The 19,697-nt window shown below is 41.3% G+C and overlaps 1 pseudogene; it reads left to right on the top strand.

The window, feature by feature from the left end:
- Window positions 1-236: 236 nt before the first annotated feature.
- Window positions 237-1,482, top strand: LOC147435515 (uncharacterized; annotated as a pseudogene).
- Window positions 1,483-19,697: the final 18,215 nt, after the last annotated feature.

A 19,697-nucleotide genomic window follows, 5' to 3' on the forward strand; every position in this document is an offset into this window, starting at 1 on the left:
CAAGAGCTACACACACAACGGAAAGAAGAGAAATCACACTTGCCAAGTCTAGTGGTGCAAGAGCTTCAACCCCATCCCATTCCCAAGAGGTTCAACCCCCAGTGCAATAATTCCATAAAGCCACTATGTGCCAAAATCCACCCATGATTTTGGCTAGTCCAATGGGTCAAGCAGAGAAACCACGCTTTCCAAGTCCATTGGTGTAAGAGCCTCAACCACCAGTCCAAGAAGCCGATATGTGCCAAAATTTGCTCGTGGTTTCAGCTCATTCACCACAACAAAGGAAGGAGCATGAGGACAACCTACCTGAAAAGTATGATGGGAGAGGATCAAAGTTTAGAGGCTTCTTCCAACAAGCAGAGCTGTTTATATGCATGCAACCAAAGATTTATTCAGATGGTGCTTCTCAAATGAATCTCATGGGCACACTTCTCTCAACACGCTTTGCTGAAGTAGTTGCTGAAACCAAGCTTAGCAAGCTACGTCAAGGCTATCACCCTTCTTCATTCATTCAAAAAGAAATGGAAAAGCTCTTCTTTGAGGATATTTACCGCTATCGTGGACTTCCAGGTGACATTGTTTCAAATCAAGGACCAGAGTTGCTATCAAGCTTTTGGAAAAGCTTATTCAAGCTACTTGGAGTACAAATCAACCTCTCCTCAGCCAATCACCCGCAAAGTGATGGACAAATAGAGAGAGTAAATCAAGTTTTGGAACAGTATCTCCATTGTACTATCAATTATCACCAGGATAATTGGGTTGAGCTCTACTGCTAGCAGAATTCTCCTATAATAACAGTTTGCATGCCTCCACCCGTCACACTCCATTCTTTGCTAATTATGGCCAACATCCCAAATAGGGTATCCACAGACACTATCAAGTCAAGAATCCAGTTGCTATTCATCTTACACAACAATTATCTGCATTCACAAAGAACTTACGATTCATATCAAAGAATCTCAATCCAAGTATAAGGAAAGTGCAGATCTCCATCGCATGCAGCATCCAAAATACAAAGAAGGGGATAAAGTGTGGCTCCTCCGACGTGATCTGCGTTCATCTCGTCCCTGTCAAAAGCTTGATTATCAAAGGCTTGGCCCGTTTAAAATTATCCGTCAAGTCAATCCAGTCACCTATCGACTCTGATTGCCCTCATCCATGAAAATACATCCGGTCTTTCATGTCTCAGTCCTAGAACCTTGTCACACATCTAAGATCCCAGGAAGAGCCCTACAACCACCTCCTCCGGTTGAGATTCATGGACATGACGAATATGAGGTCGAGAAACTCCTAGATTCTCAAGTTTCACGTGGCAGGTTACAGTACTTGGTGCATTGGAAAGGCTATGATGTTAGTGAATGAACCTGGGAACCAACACACAATATACAACATGCATCTCTCAAAGTCCAAGAGTTCCATAAACAACATCCATGGAATCCCAACTCAAGGAACACCACAGCTCCTCGTAGAACTCGTCGCTAAAGGAGGGGGTAATGTCATGGATGCTTGAGAGTCAGTCTCGCTGCCCGCATCATCGCCTATGTCATCGCCTACATCATCGCTAGAAGGCTCTAGAAGAATCTAGAAGGATCTACAAGATTTTAGAAGTTTTTAGAAACATGGAGAAGATTCCGGAAGAATCTAGAAGTTTTTGGAAAGCTCTAGAAAGTTGAAGAAGGATCTAGAAGAACTAGAAGGATCAAGAAGTTTCTAGAAGCATGGAGAAGATTCCAAAAGAATCTAGAAGTTTCTGGAAAGCTCTAGAAAGTTGAAGAAGGATCTAGAAGGTTCTAGAAGAACTAGAAGGATCAAGAAGGTTCTAGCCTCCTCAAGAAGAACCTAGAAAGTCCTAACCTCCTCAAGTAACCTCCTCAAGCACTAGTATAAATAGGGGTCTTGGGCCATAAGCCCCTCAGTCTGGCCAACACCAATTGTGAGGCTCCTATGAGGAAATCCCTCTTCTAGTTCTTATGTTCAAGTCTTGTCCTTGCAATCAAGCCTTGTCTTGTACTCAAGTCATGTAATCCAAGTCTATCTAGCTCTCTTAATAAAGTATTAAGTCTTGTAATCAATATTAAGCTTATCATCAAGTCCAAGTTCTTGTACATTGTGAACGCCTCCTCTTGCTCTCTTCTAGCTCTATACGCGCTCATAACAGGGGCCAAGGGCCTATATAGGGCATGGTTGGGTGGTGATGAGCATGCTCCAGTCCCCTCTGTCTTACATTGGTATTAGAGCTCAGGGAGGAGGAGCCATGGAGGAGGGGGGAAAGGATTTCATGTCTTATGGATGAAGCTTTCATGATCTCTCTCTCTCTCTCTCTCTCTCTCTCTCTCTCTCTCTCTCTCTCTCTCTCTCTCTCTCTCTCTCTCTCTCTCTCTCTCTCTCTCTCTCTCTCTCTCTCTCTCTCTCTCTCTCTCTCTCTCTCTCTCTCTCTCTCTCTGTGCTGTGGATTTTCTTCCTCGTCATTAGACTACAGAGTGGGCAAGAGCCCTCGGGTGGAGAATGAAGGCAAACTCAAAAGTGGAGCCACAGGTTATCCCTTAGAAACAAGCAGGGACCCTCATTGACCTGCATGACAGGGAAATCTCTCTCATTCTCTCTCTCTCTCTCTCTCTCTCTCTCTCTCTCTCTCTCTCTCTCTCTCTCTCTCTCTCTCTCTCTCTCTCTCTCTCTCTCTCTCTCTCTCTCTCTCTCTCTCTCTCTCTCTCTCTCTCTCTCTCTCTCTCTCTCTCTGTGCTGTGGATTTTCTTCCTCGTCATTAGACTACAGAGTGGGCAAGAGCCCTCGGGTGGAGAATGAAGGCAAACTCAAAAGTGGAGCCACAGGTTATCCCTTAGAAACAAGCAGGGACCCTCATTGACCTGCATGACAGGGAAATCTCTCTCATTCTCTCTCTCTCTCTCTCTCTCTCTCTCTCTCTCTCTCTCTCTCTCTCTCTCTCTCTCTCTCTCTCTCTCTCTCTCTCTCTCTCTCTCTCTCTCTCTCTCTCTCTCTCTCTCTCTCTCTCTCTCTCTCTCTCTCTCTCTCTCTCTCTCTCTCTCTGGGTTTGCCATGGCCCAAGCACAAAAACATGCTTCTACAGCGTCGTCATTCCGCTTACAGATGGGCCTCTTCGACCCTCTTACTAGGTGGCATCGTCTACATTGCCTTGATGGTTCACATTTTGAAACATAAAGGGTGACCTAACTTGGGCACCCTCCCTACCCAAGCGCCATGTCCCATGGTCGGGCTCTGCAAGGTGGGCATGTTTTGTATCTGCATCATGGTCAATTTTTCAAGGCCGTACACAGCCAAAGTCAATATCATAAAGAATTTGATAAAGTTCCGATCCCCCATACATAGAAATTACATGCATCTTCCCATTGGAAAACAAGGACAATTGACCGAGGAATGGTCATATGGCTGCGAAGAGTTTTCAAGGAACAGTTATCAACCAAGATATGCATCAAGCTTTGGGGATGGATTTGAAGATTGTATGACACAATCGGGTGCGAATTTTTTTCATGTGTATGCACGACTATCCAAGGGATATAGTACTCAAAGATCAGCTTTGAGCTTCAATGTGGAAAGCTTGTGTAACTCAAGGCTCAATAAACTTTGATAATCCCAAGTTCAGCACATGGTTGGAGAAGCACGGCTTTGAGTACACCATATTCCAACTGAGCTTGAAGTTTTCTACAAGACCAGAAACAAGGTAACCTCTTTAAATATTTTTTTTTATCAGTTGATTACCCTCATAGTTGATGCAGGGTGGCAAAGTTGCCTAGCCGTAATAGCCAGTCAGGTTGTGGCTGGTATTGCAAGGAGCAAGGCTCCAATGTTGTGTTACTGCTTTCACAATATTTGTAGATTTTGCCTACAACTCTATGAAAAAGCAAGGCTTTTTAGGACTAAGGCTGTAGGGATGCAAGATCATTCAAAAGCATGTCTCACTTGTTGGATTGCCAGCAACCTGGATAACGAAAAGCAAATATGAGCTCAAGTCAGGAAAGGCCTGTGATTTGTAAACTCGCGGTACTCGGTAGGGCCGACCATTAATTGCTATTACAAGACGTTGGCCACAACAATACTAGGATCAGACTCCTAGGAAAGTTGTCTACCATCGATGCAATCAACAAGGTTAGCAAAGCCGTTTTTCTATGCAGGCTCGACAAGGTTGACTCCCTTTGACATTTGTGTGTCAATTGAAGCATCTTTTTGCTATAAGCACTCATGAAAATTATGTCTCATATTTCTGATGGACTTCTAGGAAGCAAGGCTTCATGTTAAGACATATTGCATAGCAGTTTCCAACGTTTGGAATATGATATCAGCATACGAACTTGGGGAAACTTTGCAACATGTTTGCATGTTTTTTCAATAGAGATTGGAATGAACCAACCCAAAGGGCATGCAAGAGACATCCGATAGCTTCAAATGTATCAACATACATGGCTATGAAGAGATATCCGACATCTCTAAATGTATCAGCATACATGGCTATGAGCCACATTCACACGATGACCACTCGTCTCAGAGGGGCGACAAGGTTAGTAAATTTCAAGTTATGATTGTTTGGTTTGTAATTTACCTTCCATTTCAAAAAAAATTCTTTACGGTGCAATAGAAAGTGCTTTGTTAGACTTTAGGTAAAGCAAGGTTTCTCTTATGTGTCAAGGTATTATCGTTTGAATTTAGACAATGATAATGGCACACATCTTTGGCACTACGTGGATATAAGCTGACAGTTTATGCATTGCTGCACTGTGATGTATCCATGCCAGTGTGATCGTGCAAGGCACATATACAAGAAGCTCACATGGTTGAGACTTTCATTGAAGCCAAGGGCTTATTATTCTATTTTTTGCTATGTATGCATGGCATATGTCATAAAAACTAATATCTAATTCTCCCAAATGATTTTCTCATGTTAAACTGATCATTTAATATGGGGAAGTACTAGGGGAGTAAAAACTAGAATATTGGTATGGCTGCCAGACCGATCTCTACAGGGATCCAAAGGAGGGAAAATAGGGATCCAAATGGGGACAATCTGCAAAAGATAAATGTGCTTTAAAGGGGCTTAAGAAACCTAAAGGTTCAGCTCCATTAAGACTTCCATAGGCTAAAGTTCCTAAATTTAATTCAATTGTCCAAAGGCTAAAGTAGGGGAAAATTGGATGGTCATGGGAAGACTAAAAAGTCTTCCCACATCCCTATGAAGGAGGGGGCGAGCCCTAATGGTAGGGGATGAAACACACACACACACACACACACACACACACACACTCCCAAGCTCTCCCCAAAGGGAAGAATGGACACATGGCAGGCTCCTAGGACAATTGTCCCCAATTTCCCCTCAAATCCTATTGGATGGGAGGTGGACCAATGAGAATTAGGCTAAAGTAAAATTAGTCTAATTAATTTTAAAATGCTTGATAAAAGAACCAATAGAAATTAAGCTCCCTAGAAGACTATTGGATAGTTTACCAAGGGGTCCAATGAGCATTAAGCAGCCCAATGGCTTGCCTAATTTCTATTGGCTAGAAGATTAAAAGGTCCAATGAGAGTTTAATAAATTATTTTAATTACCTAAAGCTCTCACAAAAGGGAAAAGGGGGACACATGTCATAAGGCTATCAATTACGCTTCTAATTTGTGATTGGCTAAGCTTTGCAGGGGCCAATGGGAAGCCAACATGAGAAATTTGCAAGAGGGGTCGACCAAGAAGAGAGAGAGGACTGATTTTTTGTCTAACACTTTGCTACACACACACACACACACAACTCATGTGTGCAAGAAGAACTCCATCTCCTTCTCCAAGCATTGGGAAGTTGAGGCTACACCAACAACTCTTGGCTATGGAATGCAAATCCAACCAAGGGCCAAGCTTCACTGGCATGCTCATCTCCTCTACCATGCTAATTACTAAGCTAAGCTATGCTATTAGAGTGATTATGTCAGGAGAATACTTCTTTCTCGTAAGATACATCTTCTTCCTCTCAATCTATCCTCATTCCGTACTAGCTCTCACCATTTTTGAGGGTGTGTGAGGTCTTCAGGCTGAGGCTAGGGACACTGGGTGTGTTTTTCAAGCATAATTTGGTGCATGAACCTTCCGTCTTCATTGCACCAAAATTTTTTGTCAAGGAACACAAGAATTGTATTGTACATAAGTCTCCTTTGATGGGAGAAGCTATAATACAAAGCCTTTATGGCCCAGGGGATCGGCTCCATGTAAATCCGGTCCTCAACTATTGTCAATTGTTGAATTTCTCTCTCTTTTCAAGTATTGTCAATGCCAAATTAGCTAGGTGTAAATTACTATGTTGCTTTATCAAATTAATTACTCTCTCTATGCTCATTAGGAACTTGTTCTTAATGAAATGCTCACTATGTTATCAATCTCCGCTACACACAAGTTACTAGTGCATTAAATGTTACATTGGTATCAGAGCCATTGGTTTCTCTTTTCTTTCTCAAGAAAAGAGGTCCTCAAGCTTGTCACAAATGGTTGGTGTTATTAATTGCAAAAGAGTAAGTAGAACAGGGATTTTTCATCCTTGAAGCACGCCTGCTTTATGCAGTTAATGGGGATACCATCGAGAGCTATGGACTTAATAATGGAGTCCTACGGGGCTTGCTTATGGCTTAACCATTATTGAGCTATCAGAAGCTTGATAGGAACAGCGTTGTCTAAGCTCTGTTGAACCCTTTCTTCTATTCCTTGCAATTAATAATATTTGAGCCACGGGTATAGATGCTTGAGTGCTTATCTTTGAAGGTAAAGAGCAGTAGCAACTAGGACTTGAAGTGCCAAAGTACAAGTAAAAATTTACACCTAAAATTTGCTAGTATGGCTGGCAAGGGAAAAGAGATTGAAATGAATGTTGATAGCTTTGATTTTGCTAATGAAAGAGCAACTAATGATGCCCCTATGCTTGTAAACTATCTTGTTTCTAGGCTTCAACAAAGCCCTGGGAAATCCATCCCTCCAAGGTGAAGTGCTACAGCAATCGCGCACCCATTGTATTCTCCAAACTCCCCACCAAGAAGAGAGAGTACCTAGGAAGGCTCCTGGTGATACTTCCAAAAGAGGACTCTCTCCGATAAGGGAAGAAGAGGATGATATGTACGAAGGGCTCAAAAAAATACTCCTCGATGAGGAATCTCCCTCCCAAAGGAGAACCCAAGTTTCAATGGTAGAGCCCCCACTGAAATAATGAGAAAGAAGCGAGTCTCCTGCCACCTTGGTGGAGATGGCTCCACGAAGATGATGGGCAAAACACTCTCCAACACCCCCTAAACGGAGAAGACCATCGCATACTTCTCTACACCATGATTCAAAGAGGGAAGAGAGAAAACAAGAGAAGAAAAAGGCGAGAAAGAGGTCACCCTCTTCTCCATCTTCTTCATCCTCTTCCTCTTCTGAATAAAGTGATGGTGCAGACAAGGAGGAACAAGGGAAGAAAAAAGGCAAGAAAGAGGTCTCCATCCTCCTCATACTCTTCCTTATCTGAAGAAAGTGATGTGAAACTCTCAAATCACCCAAAAGAAGAGTCCATAGGAAATCCTATGCCACCTGGAAAAGGTTGTCCAAGCTCAAAAATTTCAAAGAGGGAGGAAAGAACATCTCTTTCCTTACCTACGATGGCACCTTTGGTGCTACAGACAAAGTCTTGGCATTTATCCAACAATTCGATGTGGTGTTTGCAGATGAGGGCTTCACGGAGTCCTCTAAGCTACATCAACATGTAGCTATGCATTTTCAAAAGTCTGTCAGGCAATGGTGGTCTAGCCTATGAGCAAACGATGAAGCTCCATGAACATGGAAAGCTTTAAGAGCTTCCATCATGAAGCAGTTTTTGGCTACCGATGCCAACGACAAAGTACTCACCGAATGGCAAAGCTTGAAGCTCTCCCTACGAATCTATTCACAAATATGTAGACAAGTTTTGGGATTTACACCTCAAAGCCACTGTCTTCAAAAAGATGGATTTTGGAGAGCAAACAACAATTTTGTGCGGGTTTAACTGAGGATATGGTGGAGTATGTTAACTCCCAAAGGCCACGCACCATATCTGTGGCGGTCATACACCATACTATGGTAGCTTCAAGAATCAACTTCCAACAAGGGGCTAAGAGAAATCTTAAGCCCGTGGAAAACAAGGATCGTAACGAGCCTAAGGGGAAGGACAACGTCCAAAAGTCTCCCAAAGGCAACACCAACAACAACAAAGCTAAGGAGAAGGGAGTTTATAAAGGCAAAAGTAAACTCTCTCCTGAAGAGCTAGAGCGTTATCGAAAAGACCGTAAAGGCAAAGCCAACAACAACAAAGCTAAGGAGAAGGGAGTTTATAAAGGAAAAAACAAACTCTCTCTTGAAGAGCTAGAGCGTTATTGAAAAGATAACCGTTGTTTCAAGTGCGAGGAGCCCCACAAGAATACACGTAATGAGCCTCCTAGAGCTACCTTGGTCAAAATTCAAGAAGAGGATGCTCATCACAAAGGATCTCCTCTATGCCATGCTTGGGGAAAGGTAAGAGAACATGATGCTTTCATTCTCTTTGATTCTGGTTCTACTCACAATTTCATATCCACAAAGTTGGCCACCAAGCTAGGCATCCAAGCCTATGAGATGGGAGATGTCCTACCTGATGGTGCTTTCAAGGGGCAAGAAGCCTCAGCCACTTCCTTAATTGGGAAATTGAGGCTCCATGTCCAAAGCTATGTGGACGAGGAGGATTTATTCATCTCTCCTCTCAAGCATGAGGATGTAATCCTAGGGGCACCATGGTTTGATCGCATGGTTGCCAATGTTAAATTCCCTGAAAGGCAAATCTACTTTAGGTTCAGGGAAAAAGATATGTACATAGATGCTAAGGAGTTGGGTAGTACCATACCCATTGTACATAAGAAATCTTTCAATAAGTCGATAAAGAGCTCTATTTCCGTTGTCGTGTTGTGGCACGTATATAGTGGGAATGAGCATTAAACGATTTATCTTGTGACTTTTTGATGCATAAGTATACTTCATATAATACTCATATACATAAATAAAAGCTTTCTACCATACCTTAGTATTACCTTTGAAGTAATATAAATGTACATTACTATTAGAAAGTATTGCAAGAGAAGTATCAATGATTGTGCCTCTTTTTGTCTGGGGGGAAAGCATTTGTATATTTCTTCTAATATCTCAGCTATACCCTACCATATATAAATTATTATCTTCTTTTCACATTTATTTACCTTCTTGGATACATACAAGAGAGAAGGGCCTACTAGAAGAGTTTATTAAAAGGAAGATCCAAAGCTTCTTGGACCATCCCAATTTGAAAATCCCGACCTAAGGGCATGGAGAAAAGGCCAAAACCAATTCAAGCTCTTTTAGTAGGCCAATTTTGACTTTTGAAGCATGTCAATCCGAGTTACAGGTCAAAAGTTACAGGGAAACCAGTGAAAAACCCTCTCACAACTACACTGCAAGAAGAGATGGTAAACAAGTGAATCAAGTGAAAAGAGGTAATCTTGGTCTTTTTCCATAAAATAAGATATTTGGAGGATAAAATACATAAGCATGTGAATGTGACACCTCAAAGATGCCTTGAAGGACAAGACACACAAGTTGGGACCCCCTGTTGGAGCCACACAGAAGATGCCTAGGTGGGGCCCATATACATCATGCACCCACATGAAGCCTCAATGACCAAAAATGCTGAATTTCATGATATTTTGAGTCCTAATATAGCCCATTTTAAGAAATATCCAAAGAACATTTGATTTGGGCTAACTCTTTAGCCTAATCAAGTGATTATGTAAAACATGGCTCCCTCACCTATAAAAAGGGCAATCTTCTCTTCATTGGGGGCAAGTTATGAGTGAGTGAGAATAGCTCAATTCCATAGTGACACACTCATCTTAGTGCCACAATTTCTCTTGAATAAAGGGCTGAAGTCTTGCCTCATCTTTTCTCTCCATTAAGGTGGTGGAGATTGCTCTCATGTAAGATATATGTTGCTAGTTTTACTTTCATTTGCATATCTAGTCCAATACTTGTCTCTAACTCTATCTCTATCTCTCATTATCTATCTTTAATACCACCACCACACTTAGATCTATCTCTAATTCTATCTTACTCCTCCTTTGATCTCTCTTGTTGTGTCCTAATTGTTTCATTGGAAGGTATTCAAGCAGCAACCTTGTCAATGTAATGAGTACAACCTTCTTGCGGGAAACAATTATGAGCACAAGGTTAGTAACCATATCTTCATCTTCCACAAGCATCTCTCTCTCTTAAGGTTCTCATTCTCTTCCACCAACTCTAGAATCTCCTTGCTACAGGTACTTCTCTCCCCGCAGTATCCTTATTGCCTAAGGGCAACAATAGGGCTTGGGAGAGAAACTCTCTTCTTCTTCTCCTTTCACTTCTTTCACACCTTTATCTTTGAACATACTAAGTATATCATTGATGAATAACCATAATCCACATAGGGGTAATTTCTTTCAATTTCATTCGGTGAAATCTATTAGGGTCAACATTTGGATTAGTCGAAAGATTCACTTTCAGCAACGCATAGTGTTTCTATATGGTCCTGAAAGGCTCAACGAAATACTTCTCTCACCAGATCCCATCATACTACCTATTATTGACTATGAATTCTCTTTTGATGTGAATGTGGTTATTTTATTATGAATCAAGAGGATTTGTACTCACAACTAATCCCAATCGCTCTTTCTCTACATCTTAGCTCTTTCTCATAACCCTTGAGCTTCCTCACAAACTCTCACAGCAAGAGGCCCAGTGCCTTCCTGGCAAGACCGCCTACTTCTTAACATATTTTTGGTGAACCTGACGCGAAACTGCCAGGGTGAGAGTTTGTGTGTAACCATGGGTGATCATGTTGAGCAACATGCTATGCATTTTGACCCAGCAACAATGCAAATGTTTCAAGCATTTGCAATGTTCATGCAACAACAACATGCCACTGAAAGAAGGGAGATTTCAACAACGAAGGCCATACAAGCGGTCGTCAACAGAATGGATCAATTCAATAGAAAAGATGTAACCAAGTACTTACGCGAGTATGTGAAGGAGATGGAGCTGCATCGCGTGTCAGAAGGTGAGATGATTCAAAGCTTTGAGCTAGTTGTTGCTCCAGAAATTAGGGATCATGTTAGGGCAATTAAAGATGGGCATGGGAGGAATTGGGAAGAACTCAAAGTAGATTTAAAGGAGGAATATTTCATGGAGGACTCAGAGAGAGTGACCAAAAGGACATTCTTAGAATGGGTAGTCAAGCCAAAGCAAGGACTATCAATAACAGAGCTACTTAGGGAATTTGAGCGGCGCTATGCACAACTCACAAGGACAGAAATGGCCACACTAGATGCACAGAAGACAGATCTTTTCTTACAAGCTGCGGGTAAAGAGTTTCAAGAAAATTTGGAGCTTCTTCTTGAAGATAAAGATGTTGAGCAAGGACTAAAGACCGACTGGAATGAGGTTGAAGGTGATGTCTCACTGCTTGCCAAACGACAAAGAAGAAGGGACAAGATGGTAGTAAACACTACAAGTCCTTCCATCTCAACTTCTGACAAAATGGTAAAGCCTAATTTTATCGCTCCTAAGTTTGATGAGTCCATGCTAGATGAGCTTGTGAAGGGAATGCGTGACTTGAAGGTGAAGCTTGCAAAGCTTGAAGAAAAAGGCCAACCATCAGGGCCACTTCATAGGCAAAGACAATAGCCCAAATAAGGGGTTGTTAATAGATGTATTTGGTGTGATAGTATAGACCATGTAAGAAGGGATTGTGATGATTTTAGTGATGCTTTGTCAAAAGATGTTGTCTTTTTTAAGGATGGTAAAAGCCACTTAAGAGAGACAGGTCTACCCTTGAGAACTAACTTTGGGAAGGGGGGAATGCAAACCTTAGTTGAAGATATGGCAACTAACCGTGCCAGCTCTTCAGTTGAGGCAGCTACTTATGGAGTAAAAATTGAGCACCTTAATGATGAAGAGACGAGTGACCATCATGGTCAAATTTGGCCAAATGTCATGCAATTAGCTAAAAAGAAAAAGCTTACAAAAGACATTCTACATGAAGCAGGTGATTGCATACGTCTAGAAACAGGATGGAATGATCCAGTGGACTCATTGTCAGTGCATGCCTACATTACAAAATGCCAACAAAATGAGGCGATTATAGAAGAGAAGCGCACACGTGAGAATGCTGATGAAGGACCATCAAAAAGAGCTTCTAGAAGTGGGGGAAGAAGTGACTCAATGCCTTCCCAAACACCCTCAACACAAGGAGCGTCTCCACCTGAAGTACTCATGGAGGAGTCTACAACAGGAAAGAAGAAAGAGCCAACAAAAGGTAAGACAAAAGGCCCAACTTATAAACTACAATCTGATATTGAGGTTGCCACAGATTTAAAGAAAGTCTTGGAGGAAAGGATCTTGAATAGCAAGATTGAGTTTACTCTGGGGGAAGTTCTCGGCATTGCAAAGCATGAATTCCATGAGGAGATCATTGACATCATCAAGAGGAAGAGGCAAACCCTTGCTGAAGTTTCTCATCCACAAGTTGAAGGGGAAACCTCGAAGACACAAGGGATGCAGCTGCAAAATAAGGAGGATGATGGAGCTGTGGTAGGATGCTACCAATCTAGTGGGAGACTGAAGCAAGTGCATTTCTCAAATGATGATGAAGAAGTTGAAGATATTCCTAGGAGTTACTAGTCACGAAGTCATTGGGCAAGGGCTACTACAAAAACTTTGGTCAAGGTAGGCGATCTTGAAGAGCCATTTGTTGCCTTGATTGACCATGGTTCAGAAATAAACATAATGTCAAAGAGACTCTACAACAAGTGCAAATGGCCGATGGACACAGATCATGGCTGGATGGTAAAAGTGGCAAACAATTCATCCGGTGAATTGTATGCAGCATGTCGAGGTGTGAAGGTAACAATAGGTGATGTAAAGATTGACCAAAACTTCTTTGTACAGAATACATCTTCATATCATCTCATCCTTGGACAACCCTACATTGTGGGAGTTCAAATGGAAACAAAGGTAATGGATTCAGCATATGCTAGGATATGTAGCAAAGATGGTAAACGAGCTGTCCAATTTCTCACAGTTTGTGTAAACCATGAAAGAAATCGTGACAACCTCAGAGAACATCCTCTACCAAAGGTGAGCAAAGAGTTTTATGATCATAGAGAAATGATGGGTTTTGGCCAAGTACCATTGTAAAGCGAGATTGCAGTGGTACAGAAAGAAAAAGGGTCTCGCCTGATCCAAAAATAGGTGAAACTTTTTCAACGGGCTCCTTGGTAACAAGGAATGGATCAGTATGTTTTACAAAACTTGAAGATTTGAAGAGATGTGAGAGGCAATATGTGCATAATGTACAAATAGGCATGAAAAAGAGTGGGTTGCTAGAGCCTACTGAAAATGTTTTGGGTTTGTGTGAACAAGTTTCTTTTGTAGATACTATGGGTGAGCTTGATGCTATAATGGGGTCTAATTTGCATCTTGAAAATGAAGTTGTAGAAGTTTGCTCTATGGAAATGTATCAAGTAATAGAAGCCTTTAAAGAAAGACAAATACTTGGCCCAGAAGTCCATGTTGAAACTAAATACAAGAGTGTAGCAAAGAAGGTGAAACCAGTAGCTTCACCCTTACCACCCAACAACAGGGAAAAGATTGAGCAGACTTCTTTACAACCAAGTTTGAGGAATCCTAAAAAGATTAGGCATACCTTCACAAAGGAGTCTTTTCAAGAGTTGCAGATTGGTTGCAAGGAGTTTCTAACACAGGAGGAGACAAAGTGCTTCAAAGAAATGCTTTCAAAGCATGGTAAGACTTTTGCATTTGAGCCACATGAGATAGGATGTGTTGATCCTTCTATTGTAGCTCCAATGGTAATTTTCACAATACCTCATGTGCCTTGGAATCTGCGGCCTATTCGGGTTCCAAAGGCTCATTTGCCAAAGTTAGTAGAGCTACTGAATGAGAAAATCAAAATGGGAATCCTGGAGCCTTCTTGTGCTCCATACTCAAACAGGTGGTTCACAGTTCCAAAGAAGAATGGTTCTCTATGCTTCATTCAAGATATGCAACCAGTGAACAAGGTGACAATTAGAAATGTAGGTACAGGTCCAATTGTGGATGAGTTTGCAGAGGCATTTGCAGGGAGGGCAATCTACTCAATGGGAGATCTCTACTCAGGGTATGATCAATTTCAGCTTGCAATCGAAAGCAGAGACTTGACAACCATGAGGACACCTTTGGGTTTGGTAAGGATGTGTACCTTGCCACAGGGAGCAACCAACTCGGTTGCACATATGATGAATGGGATGAATAAGGTCTTACGTGACTTTATTCCTCAAATCACAATGCCTTTCATTGATGATTTTTCTATCAAAGGATGTGAAGAAAGTGACAAAGATGAAGCTTTGGATCTCAAGGGATGTCGCAGGTTTGTGGTAAATCACATAAATGATTGTGATAAAATTTTGTCTAGGCTGGAAGAAGTGAATCTTACATTGTCAGGGAAAAATTCTATGTTTGGTGTCAATGAAGTGCTCATTGTGGGGCACATGTGCGGGCCATATGGTAGGAAACCTTGTCCAACAAAGGTAGATGCCATCCAAAGAATGAAAGAAACATGCACTAGCATCACTGAGGTTAGAAGGTTTCTGGGAGCATGTGTCTTCTATGTTATTTGGATTCCACATTATGCACATGTAGCTGATCCTCTTTATCAGCTGCTTAGAAAGAATTAGAAGTTTAAATGGACAGAAGCACATGTAAAATCCATGAAAAAGCTAAAGGATTTGCTCCAGTCAGCAACGACTTTGAGAAAGGTAGACTATGAGTGTCAAAGGCCAGTAATTGTGACAGTAGACACTAGTCCTACAGGGATTGGATGGGCAATAGGGAAAGATGACAAAGAAGGACACAGGTATGTGGTAAGATTTGGAGCAAAGGTACTAAGTGCTCGCCAAAGAAACTATCCACAGATAAAGAGAGAGTTATGGGGTATGGTTACAGCCTTGAAAATTGGGAAAGAGTACCTAATTGGTGCATGTGTGGTTGTAGAAACAGAATGTCTACCACTTCTTGGGATGATTACAAGCTGCTCAACGCCAGACATTGCTATGTTGCGGTGGATTGCTTACATTACGTCCTTAAATCCCGAGTTCAAGCACATTGCAGGTAAAGACAATACAGTGGCAGATATGCTATCAAGGGCAAGGTATGAAGATGAGTCACAGATGATTGATGAGGGAGATGATGTGGGCACAAAGTTCTATTCCATCTCTCATGTCAAAGGTAACTATGTCTGCATGACTAATACACTTGAATTGTTCTTGAAAGATCTTTATGAAGGTGATTGGCTTCTTATTGGAAGCTATTTGAGTACTCTATCAAAACAGGATGATTGGCCTGAACAAGAATTCAGGAGGATACGCAGGAAAGCATATGGGTACTTTTTGAGGGATGGTTACTTGTCGAAGCATCCTAAACAAAAGGGTGCCACACCACAACAGGTTATATGTAAAAAAGAGACTCAAGTAAAGCTCATGCAAGAGTTTCATGAGAGTCTATGGGCTGGACACAGGTGTGTGTGGGCAACCTTCTCCAAGTTGAAAGAAAAATACTGGTGGAAGGGTATGTATAAAGATGTATCTCAATTTGTAGAGTCATGTGTAACTTGTCAAATGTATTCAAATGTCCGACATCGTGATGGATTGCACCCTACATATCCACTAGCCATGCACTATAAATGGGTTGTGGATCTAGTCACAATGCCTTTAGGACTCTGGCAGATGAGATACTTGGTTCTTTCACAAGAGGACCTAACTAATCAGGTTGAAGGAAGAGAATTAAGAGCTAAAACCACAGAAGCTGTGTGCAAATTCCTTCTTGATGAGGTGATTTGCCGTTATGGTTGTGTGGGAAATATCACTGCAGATAGAGGTGAGCTGGATGCTAAGGAAGCAAGGGAGTTCTTTACCAGATTAGGAATCAAGCTTTCTCTTACCACAGCTTACAACCCTGAAGGCAATGGAAAGAGTGAAAGAGGGCATCCTCCTACCATCAAAGCTTTGGCCAAGGCTTGTGAAGGAAGAGTTGGTGAGTGTCCAAAACTGTTACCATATGCTTTATGGGCTGATCGTACAACACATAGCTCAGTAACTGGCTACATGCCTGCGGAGCTAATGTATGGTCAAAAGCTAGTGATGCCGATTGAAGATACAATTCCCACATGGAATGTACTACCTTGGCAAGAGGGGCTTAGCAGGGAAGATCTCCTTGCACTGCGTATAAGGCAACTAGAGAGAAGACCTAGAGACATTGAAGCTGCAAAAGAACGACTCAAAAATGCAAGGGTGAAAAACAAGGACTACTTTGATAAGCGACATTGACTCAGGAGCAAAGCAATTGACAAAGGTGACTGGGTTTTAGTGTATGATAGTAGCCTTGATAACCAGCACACAGTCATGCATAAGTTCTCAAAAAGATGGCTTGGACCGTATGTTGCAAAGCATATGCATGAAAATGCTACTTACAGCTTGTCTGAACTAGATGGTACAGAAGTAAAGATTCCCATTGCAGGAAAAAGGATCAAAATGTTTAAGAGAAGAGGAGACAATGATCTAGAAGATGTTGATGAGGAAGAAGAGCAAAACACAGGTGAAGATCAAAGTGAACATGAAGCTCTAGAATCATCGAGTGAAGAAGAAAGCAAGGAAGATGCACAAGAGGTCTGATCTTACAAAGAGACAACGTGGCACATACCGGAGGATGTGCAGGTTTAGACGGGGTGGATGTCGTGTTGTGGCACGTATATAGTGGGAACGAGCATTAAACGATTTATCTTGTGACTTTTTGATGCATAAGTATACTTCATATAATACTCATATGCATAAACAAAAGCTTTCTACCATACCTCAGTATTACCTTTGAAGTAATATAAATGTACATTACTATTGGAAAGTACTGCAAGAAAGGTATCAATGATTGTGCCTCTTTTTGTCTGGGGGAAAAGCATTTGTATATTTCTTCTAATATCTCAGCTATACCCTACCATATATAAATTATTTTCTTCTTTTCACATTTATTTAATAATATAACCCTTCAATAAGGCATACCTTCTTGGATACATACAAGAGAGAAGGGCCTACTAGAAGACTTTATGAAAAGGAAGATCCAAAGCTTCTTGGACCATCCCAATTTAAAAATCCCCACCTAAGTGCATGGAGAAAAGACCAAAACCAAGTCAAGCTCTTTTAGTAGGCCAATTTTGACTTTTGAAGCATGTCAATCCGAGTTACAGGTCAAAAGTTACAGGGAAACCAGTGAAAAACCCTCTCACAACTACACTGCAAGAAGAGATGGTAAACAGGTGAATCAAGTGAAAAGAGGTAATCTTGGTCTTTTTCCATAAAATAAGATATTTGGAGGATAAAATACATAAGCATGTGAATGTGACACCTCAAAGATGCCTTGAAGGACAAGACACACAAGTTGGGACCCCCTGTTGGAGCCACACAGAAGATGCCTAGGTGGGGCCCATATACATCATGCACCCACATGAAGCCTCAACGACCAAAAATGCTGAATTTCATGATATTTTGAGTCCTAATATAGCCCATTTTAAGAAATATCCAAAGAACATTTGATTTGGGCTAACTCTTTAGCCTAATCAAGTGATTATGTAAAACATGGCTCCCTCACCTATAAAAAGGGCAATCTTCTCTTCATTGGGGGCAAGTTATGAGTGAGTGAGAATAGCTCAATTCCATAGTGACACACTCATCTTAGTGCCACACTTTATTTTGAATAAAGGGCTGAAGTCTTGCCTCATCTTTTCTCTCCATTAAGGTGGTGGAGATTGCTCTCATGTAAGATATATGTTGCTAGTTTTACTTTCATTTGCATATCTAGTCCAATACTTGTCTCTAACTCTATCTCTATCTCTCATTATCTATCTTTAATACCACCACCACACTTAGATCTATCTCTAATTCTATCTTACTCCTCCTTTGATCTCTCTTGTTGTGTCCTAATTGTTTCATTGGAAGGTATTCAAGCAACAACCTTGTCAATGTAATGAGTACAACCTTCTTGCGGGAAACAATTATGAGCACAAGGTTAGTAACCATATCTTCATCTTCCACAAGCATCTCTCTCTCTTAAGGTTCTCATTCTCTTCCACCAACTCTAGAATCTCCTTGCTACAGGTACTTCTCTCCCCGCAGTATCCTTATTGCCTAAGGGCAACAATAGGGCTTGGGAGAGAAACTCTCTTCTTCTTCTCCTTTCACTTCTTTCACACCTTTATCTTTGAACATACTAAGTATATCATTGATGAATAACCATAATCCACATAGAGGTAATTTCTTTCAATTCCATTCAGTGCAATCTATTAGGGTCAACATTTGGATTAGTCGAAAGATTCACTTTCAGCAACGCATAGTGTTTCTATTTGGTCCTGAAAGGCTCAACGAAATACTTCTCTCACCAGATCCCATCATACTACCTATTATTGACTATGACTTCTCTTTTGATGTGAATGTGGTTATTTTATTATGTATCAAGAGGATTTGTACTCACAACTAATCCCAATCGCTAGACAAAACATATACATTATAGTAAGCATAAAGCTACAGTTCCAAAGAGCAATCTGTAGCTTATTTGGACAACAAAGATTAAATTTCATTAACTCATCCATTTACCGTTTTATCCTACCCATGATATGATATGATCGTAATCTCGATGTTTTCATTTTTGTTTTGTTTTGACTATCTTCCATGAGTTCTCTCCATCACGTGTGTGTTTGTAAGGAAAAGTGAGCGGCTTCTTTGGCTACATTTCTTCTTTAGCTTTAGAAGCTATGTTATCTACATCTTAGCTCTTTCTCATAACCCTTGAGCTTCCTCACAAACTCTCACAGCAAGAGGCTCGGTGCCTTCCTGGCAAGACTGCCTACTTCTTGACACCGTGTACATGATTTTTGTTAAAGATTCTCAAAATGAACCTAATGCTTCGCAAAAGAAAATATAAACAATCAAAAGAAATTAAATTTATCCAATTTTCTCAAGGGGTTCCAAGATGTTTTTATTGATGACATCCCTTGTGAACTACCTCCCAAACGAGGGGATGACGACCATGCAATTGAACTTCTTCCAAGAAGCTCACCGCCTAATAAACCTCCTTATCAAGTTTCCCAAGCTCAACAAGAGGAGATTATGCGGTGAGGCGGTCCGGGGCGGGCAACAAGAGAGGCGACCTCTAAACACCCCTCAAGGCTCCCGTGCTGCTCAATTGGGGCTGGGGCAATCACAAGCACACCACAACAACCAAACCCAAACAAAATAGGGGCACCACCTAGTTAGAGAGCCAACTAGGATGCAAAAGAGGAGAATCCCTTAGCAATACAAGCAAGAAGGAAAGGTACACTATCACTAATTTCAATGCTACAAGTACACACACCAAACACACAAGAAAGAGAGAGATCTTTGTGCAAGAATTTAGCTTCAGTTTTAATGATTGACGTGGGTGTATGAACAGCTTGGAGAAGAGTCAAGAGACACGATTAAGTTTGATGATGTTGCAATCTACTCATTATCTTAGGGTTATGGGAGACCTCTCACCATACAACCCTCTTATAATGTTTTCCCAAGCAACGAAAACA

The sequence above is a fragment of the Adiantum capillus-veneris genome, chromosome 18 (assembly GCF_014529385.1).
Source record: "Adiantum capillus-veneris isolate H3 chromosome 18, ASM1452938v2, whole genome shotgun sequence".
NCBI lineage: Eukaryota > Viridiplantae > Streptophyta > Polypodiopsida > Polypodiales > Pteridaceae > Adiantum > Adiantum capillus-veneris.